Here is a 7,434-nt window from a genome sequence, read left to right as displayed (position 1 = left end):
GAAACCTCTGGCAGAACCAGAACCAGGAAGAAACCTCTGGCAGAACCAGGAAGAAACCTCTGGCAGAACCAGAACCGGGAAGAAACCTCTGGCAGAACCAGGAAGAAACCTCTGGCAGAACCAGGAAGGAACCTCTGGTAGAACCAGGAAGAAACCTCTGGCAGAACCAGGAAGAAACCTCTGGTAGAACCAGAACCAGAAAGAAACCTCTGGCAGAACCAGAACCAGGAAGAAACCTCTGGCAGACCCAGAACCAGGAAGAAACCTCTGGCAGAACCAGAACCAGGAAGAAACCTCTGGCAGAACCAGAACCAGGAAGAAACCTCTGGCAGAACCAGACTCAGGAAGAAACCTCTGGCAGAACCAGAACCAGGAAGAAACCTCTGGCAGAACCAGGAAGAAACCTCTGGCAGAACCAGGAAGAAACCTCTGGCAGAACCAGAACCAGGAAGAAACCTCTGGCAGAACCAGAACCGGGAAGAAACCTCTGGCAGAACCAGGAAGAAACCTCTGGTAGAACCAGAACCAGGAAGAAACCTCTGGCAGAACCAGAACCAGGAAGAAACCTCTGGCAGAACCAGACTCAGGAAGAAACCTCTGGCAGAACCAGGAAGAAACCTCTGGCAGAACCAGAACCGGGAAGAAACCTCTGGCAGAACCAGAACCAGGAAGAAACCTCTGGCAGAACCAGGAAGAAACCTCTGGCAGAACCAGAACCAGGAAGAAACCTCTGGCAGAACCAGAACCAGGAAGAAACCTCTGGCAGAACCAGACTCAGGAAGAAACCTCTGGCAGAACCAGAACCAGGAAGAAACCTCTGGCAGAACCAGGAAGAAACCTCTGGCAGAACCAGAACCAGGAAGAAACCTCTGGCAGAACCAGAACCAGGAAGGGTCCATCCGCCTCGACCAGCTGGGGTTTGAGAAGACAGAAAAGAGGGAAAAGAGGGGGAAAAACACCATAACACCATTCAAAGGATATATTTTCGATCTTTTGAACACTATACTGTCAAAAATCTTCTCTCAGCCATCCAAATAATTAAATTCAGGTGTTACAGTCCCTTCCGTGGCCACAGGTGTATGAATCCAAGCACTTCGGCATGCAGGCTGCTGAAAGAATGGGTCGCTCTCAGGAGCTCAGTGGATCCCAGCGAGGTACCGTGCAACAAGTCCAGCCGGGAACTTTCCTCGCTGCTAAATATTCAGCCAGCTGTCAGTGGCCTTATAACAAAGTGGAAGTGGAACAAAGTGGAAGTGATTGGGAACGACAGCAGCTCGGCCGTAAGCTCGGTTAAATGGCAGAGCGGGTTTCAGCGGATGCTGAGGCGCAGAGGCCAACTTTCTGCAGAGTCAATTGTCTTCATTCTCAAAAACAGCTGGGTGAAACAGACTAAAATGCAATATTTTTACATAGTTTTACACCATTTAATAGAGTCTAAGCTCATTTGATGGAGTCGTGTCGTTGCAGCCCTCTTTCAAAGCTGAGGAAATGTATCCCGAGGCTTCAGTTTTCTGTAGAAAACGGCGGGAATCGGGACACATGAATAGAAACACATGGGAACCATGACATTTTATAACCACGTGTTTTGTTCCATGTAGAGCTAACTATGTAAAGTCATTCTAACCCTGTGTTCTGCACGAACAAGTTCAAAAGTTTGTTTTTCTGAGAACGTTGAACTGAACGCAACGTATTTGCAAATAGAGAATTTCAACTCGTTCACATTATGTCAGGTTATCGATGTCAGAGCCGACATTTTCCTGCCGACAAACCTACTTCACACTACATTACCCATGATGCATTGCACACTCGAGCTTAACAAACCAGCCACAGCGGTGCAGTCCTGCTCTAAAATGGCAAGAGAAGCTGCACATCACCTCACGCTTAAAGGTTATTTATGGAAATTTTACCTGCTGTCAGCAAAGAGACCTTTTAATTTCCAACTCTAATCATTCCCAGGTGAGAGCACAGCTGAAAAATCTGTTGCAGGAAGCAACTGCTGGTTACTCTGTGGATTACTGCCCTGCATCATTCCCTCCGTATTAACTCCGAGTTACACTCTGGCATCACATGTGGACACATCAATGTGCTGAAAGAAAAACTGTTTTCAGCTGATCCTGCAACTTGCTTTGCTTTGAATGCAGATTAGGTCCTAAAGCAGCACTTTTTAGGGCAACTCCTCGTTAGGATATTGCTGTACAGAGTCATTCAAACACCGATAACAATCTCAAGCAGCTGCAAATACAAGCACTCTTACTCAGCCGAGTTTAAGTCCTCTTTTTAATCACATTACAGCACTTTAGCGGTTGCCAGTCATAATGTTCCTCCTCCATTTAGGTTTTTTTGTGTTCGGCACTCAGATTGTTCCTCAAATCATTTGATTTAAACAGTGTTTTCAATGAAATGAAGATATCTAAAATAAAAATAGAGGTTTAAGAGTTGCAGTCTTTATAAATCTATGATATCCATCAGTGGCCTAAATGGTTTGAAAGCACTTTTGATTATTATAGATTTAAATATCAAATACTGACTGAGTAGCGATTATCATCCTGAGTAATTTGGGCTTAAATACAGCATCAGGAGAAGCTGGATCAGATCTGTGGAAGATCAAACAATGTAAACATCTTTAGGATCCCTGGGGCTGTAGACGTTGTCATGAATGAGAGCTTTAACACTTCACATAAAACAGAAAAATGCCACGAGCAGCAACAACAGAGAGATTTCAGAGATATCCAACGCTTTCCTCCTTTGAAGTGAAACTTCTACGTTCTCAGTGTCCTGAAATATCCAAAGTTAACGAGGCAGAATTCAAATTACGCCAATTCTGACATTTTAATTAATTCAGTTGATTAACTAAATAAAGCTGAGTAATGGAAATGTGAAGCAGCAGCAACAACGCAGATAAAGAAACATTCAAACTGTAGGATTATGAGACAGTGTGATGTGCTTCAGATCTGCAGACTATCAGCTTTCAGCCGCCGTCACTCAGACAGATCAGCCTCGTTATTTTATCATTAAAGGCTGACGGTATCTGAAGCAGTGACTGATAGTCATGCAACTCCACCTCCGCAACTTAATTATCCATGTCATCTTCTCAGGAGCAGAAACTTCCATCTACATCGTGGTTAACTACATGCATGTTGGCGTGTTTGTGAAATAAACCTCAGAATCCTTAAAGTTCAAAGAACCTGTGATATCCCTGTTTTCATCTGCCGGTTAAATGGATCCGCCATCAATGTGCCAATACTTTTCAGCTATTTTAAAGATTGCCAATGCAAATGATGCAAATTAACTCTCTCTGGGATGGAATATGAGTATAAATATAAATCATTTAGGTCTGGCTTTGCTTTGATGAACTAACAGCACATAAAATATCTGCATCCAGTCACGGACAAAAAATAAGAAAATTAGTGCAACTGTGTGTGTTTTTCAGTTACAGCGACTGTTCGAAGCATTAAACCAAAAGAAATCTGAATGATATGTGAGGATCGTTCCGATATGGAGCCGTTTAGTTTCATTTTAACCAGCAGCTGGACGTAATGTGTTACTCCCGCCACCAGGTGGCAGCAATGCACAGAGCTGTTTGCAAACCACCAATGCGAACTTAACCGGGATGCCATTCATTTTCAATGTAAGCTGGCGTCGATGAGCGGCGCGTCGTGAGCTTCAAGAGTTGAGAAAGGCTCAACTTTATGCAAATGAGCAGTGACGCGACACGACGACAGCCAATTAGGGCCGATCTGGAAAAAAGGCGGGAAAAAAAGGCGGAAAAAAGGTGGAAAAAAGCGGAAAAGGGCAGAGCGCAAACACATAGAAACACAAAGAAGGCTGGCCAGAGTACGATCCATGGTGAAAGAGGGAACTGATATATGGATGGATTATTATATATATCTGCTAGTTGCTATACATATAAGCCCCTCCCCTTTGGCCGCTTCCGGCGGCAGAAGAAGAAGAAGCGGCGGGTTGTGAGCCCCCGGTAACAGAAGAGCGCCGAACTCCAGCGAGGCTACGGTAACGTATCCAACCTCGACCACAGTGAGCTTAGATGCTAACGATGCTCCAACAAGATGAACGTGCATAAATAAAGACCACAGCGGTCAAACACTTCTACGTGGAACAAGTTCGTGTGCCGGAAGTTTACCCCGACATGCACGGCTATGTAAGAGGGCCAGGGGTTGACAACCAAATGAAAAGAGGTGTTTTCAGTCGAAAAGTGGCTGAATAAATACATTTTAATTGAAAATCCACATGTGCATCTCGACTACTTAAACTTTGTTTCTTTGGCTTTCAAATAAAAGTGTCCAATGAGAGCCTTAATCTGACACACATGTTGAAAAGTAGAGCTCACGTATGATGTGTGAAATATAGGGCTAAAATGAATGAGTTCACATTTAATGGGTTTGTAGGAACTTTAGGTTTTATCAACCTGATCTAAAATAAATGCTTGAAATGACTACAAGCTTTTTTAGCACCTCATTTCCTGATGGTATCACGTAAACCACTGATATTATGTCCCAGCACCATTAAAACAGTTCCAATAGAAAGTTAATGAGCAGTCGTATCGTTTTTGGAAGTCTTTGGTCGCACAAATCTCCAACTAAGTGCATGAAGTATCCACAAAAATCCACTTTAAAGCGCAGGATAAGGCTATAGGAAGTGTTTGGAGTGCCGTTTGTGCACGTCCTCAGAAATTAACGCCACGCATTTGTAATCCTTTAACCTTGTAATAGAAATGTAAATTAAAGTAAAACACGTAGGTGACCAGCAGGGGCAGTGTGGGCCGGATGGGACCGGATTTAGGGTCATAGGGTCAGCAGTGGGAAAAATGGCGGGAAGTTTGCAGCTTTTAGAGTAAGAAATATCTGTACCACCAAACTTCTGCTTTTATAGAAGTGATCACAATTAATCAGAGCATTGATCAGCAGCTCCTGGCTGCTACTAACCCTCTTAGTTCCTGTAGAAGGGTTCACTTAGTTTGTAATATGCGTTGTTGTTACTCTGAGGTTGGATTTCCCTCATTTTTCACTTGACTGAAAGTCTGTTTACATGCTGCGTAAAACTTCTTCGAAAGTTAAAAATGTGCCGTAACTGATCTCAGAGACTGAAATAAACACAGGAGCAGCTGCAGGGAGGTCAGCGGTTCGCCTGCCTCGGGTCGACCTTTCCTGGAAAACATTCAGCGTGGGCGGGACAAGCATCACCATGTTCTGAACTGCTGGTTCTTGTCAGTAAATACCTGCAGTAACTTTAAAGAGTAACGCTGTGTGGGAAATCTGCAGTGAAATTTCACGAGGAATGATTTAACCGGTGAAGACTTTACTGTGGTTTCGCAGAAGGATCTTTGGTTTATTTGTTCTGAACGTCGGAAACATCTCAGCTTCTGCTGCGTATTAAAAACAGACGCAGGTAGCAGCTTTTTTTAGTTGCTTTAACAAGAGATTATGTTTCTGTATTTATCAGACGCTTTTATCCAAAGCGACTTACAAATGAAGATATAACAGCTTTATATAAAGCTAACAATAAGCTAACAATAAGCTACATAGAAGGAACCCAGGAGTCCGACTCTGTCAGAGGGGACAGAGTAGAGATAGGGTGCAGGCATAGAAGGAAGAGCAGAAAGATAAAGTGCAGAGATAGAGGGGGGAGGGAAGTACAAGGTAAGTGCTGGGATAGGAGATGCTCTCTGAAGAGCTGGGTTTTCAGGAGCTTCTTGAAGATAGACAGGGACGCCCCTGTTCTGGTAGCGCTCGGTAGCTCATTCCACCATCGTGGGACGACACATGAACAGAGTTTGGATTGTCTTAGGCGTGGTGTAGGAGCTGCTAGACGACAATCCTGGGACCAACGGAGGGATAGGAGATTAGCCTCAGATGTTAGGCCACCTGACTATATTTCATTGTTACTTTTAAACTTTTAACTAAGCGAACTCAGCAGGTCTTTGTCCTGAACTCTAACCTGGAATACTGGCTCTCCTCCCTGCTCTTCATCACGTCTAACTCTTCTCAGACAGGCAGAAACTGTCCTGCTGCCGCTTCTGAACCAGCGAGGCTCAATACCTGCAAGAATATTCAAAGTAATCTTTACCGGTGCTTCATAGAGTTTATTAACATTGAAGGTTTGGCTGTTGCAGACATGATGAAATAAATGCATGAATAACAATTCCAGTTCACAGCGATTGGACTCGACTGTAACGTGTCTAAGATGTTCGCTTCATTAGCTGATGACACTAGTTCATGTTGCTCTAATAAAAGTTAACGGTGGAAAAAGGGAATTGACCGTTTTAAAGGAACAATGTGACAAAAATAACTGTATTTTTTAAAATATTTAGTAAAATAAGGTAAAAAATCACGAGGAATGATGATAAAATAGAGAATGAAACCAGATTTTTGAGTGTGACAATTATCTTAAATTATGTTGGAAGGCTCACATAAACAATGTTAAAACATTTAAATATCATATAAAACTAAAGAGGTTTAAAATCTCATTATAAACGCTTTATTGCTCCCCTAATAGTTCCATACGTGACCTGATGTGTGGAGGTTTGAGGAAGCACATTTAAAACTAATCCAGTTTATAAGCTACAAAAGAAATTTATAGAAATTCTTAATGGATCCGATGATTATGAACCAACCAGCTCTGATAATGTACAAAGCACAAAATAATCTCCTCCAAACTGTATTCAGAGGCTGTTTGAAATTAGAGAGGAAAGGTTTGTGCAGAAAATATTAACATTTTTATATGTTAGAGCGGAAAATCTGTGATGAGCAGCTAGTGTTGTGTTGTTCAAAAATCAGGTGGGAAACAACTATAATATATGATTATCATTTTATATTCAACATTTGCTCAATGTTCATTCTTGATAAAGTCTTTTCTTTGGTGACACGTTACCCCAAAAAGGTTCCAGATAGAAGAAGAAGAAGCAACAGAAATCTGTCGGGGGCACAAACAAAGACTTTAAGCACCTACACAAGATCTGTAGCTCAGAAACATCCTCGGTTCCTTTGCTCGACTCCTCTCCTCACATCTTAGAACATCCCACCAGTGTCGCCTCCACACAGCGCAGAGATGCTAACAAGCTAACTGGCTAACGGGCTAACAAGCTAACAAGCTAACGGGCTAACGTCCTAACGGGCATTTATCTCAACGACACCTACTTGAACTTGACGCGTGACGCAGCCGCAGGATACAACCACAGATTTAGTGTCAGCCTTCCTGTATTTAACTGTTTCTGCCTGATGAGCATCGAATGTGTTTGACATTGTATATTTTTACTGCTAATTCAGTTTACAGTGAGGACTTATCATGTCAGCTCTCTTCAGATGGATGCCAAACGCAGCGGAGACACATCAGCAGCTCCTCCGGCACACTCCTCTCTAAATGCTTTTTCTAAATATTTGAGATTAATTTCCAAGTCACAGACGGGAGGATGGAGGAGAC

The sequence above is a fragment of the Leuresthes tenuis genome, unplaced genomic scaffold (assembly GCF_036924035.1).
Source record: "Leuresthes tenuis unplaced genomic scaffold, fLeuTen1.0.hap1 SCAF_2, whole genome shotgun sequence".
NCBI lineage: Eukaryota > Metazoa > Chordata > Actinopteri > Atheriniformes > Atherinopsidae > Leuresthes > Leuresthes tenuis.
This window is presented reverse-complemented; position numbering follows the sequence as displayed.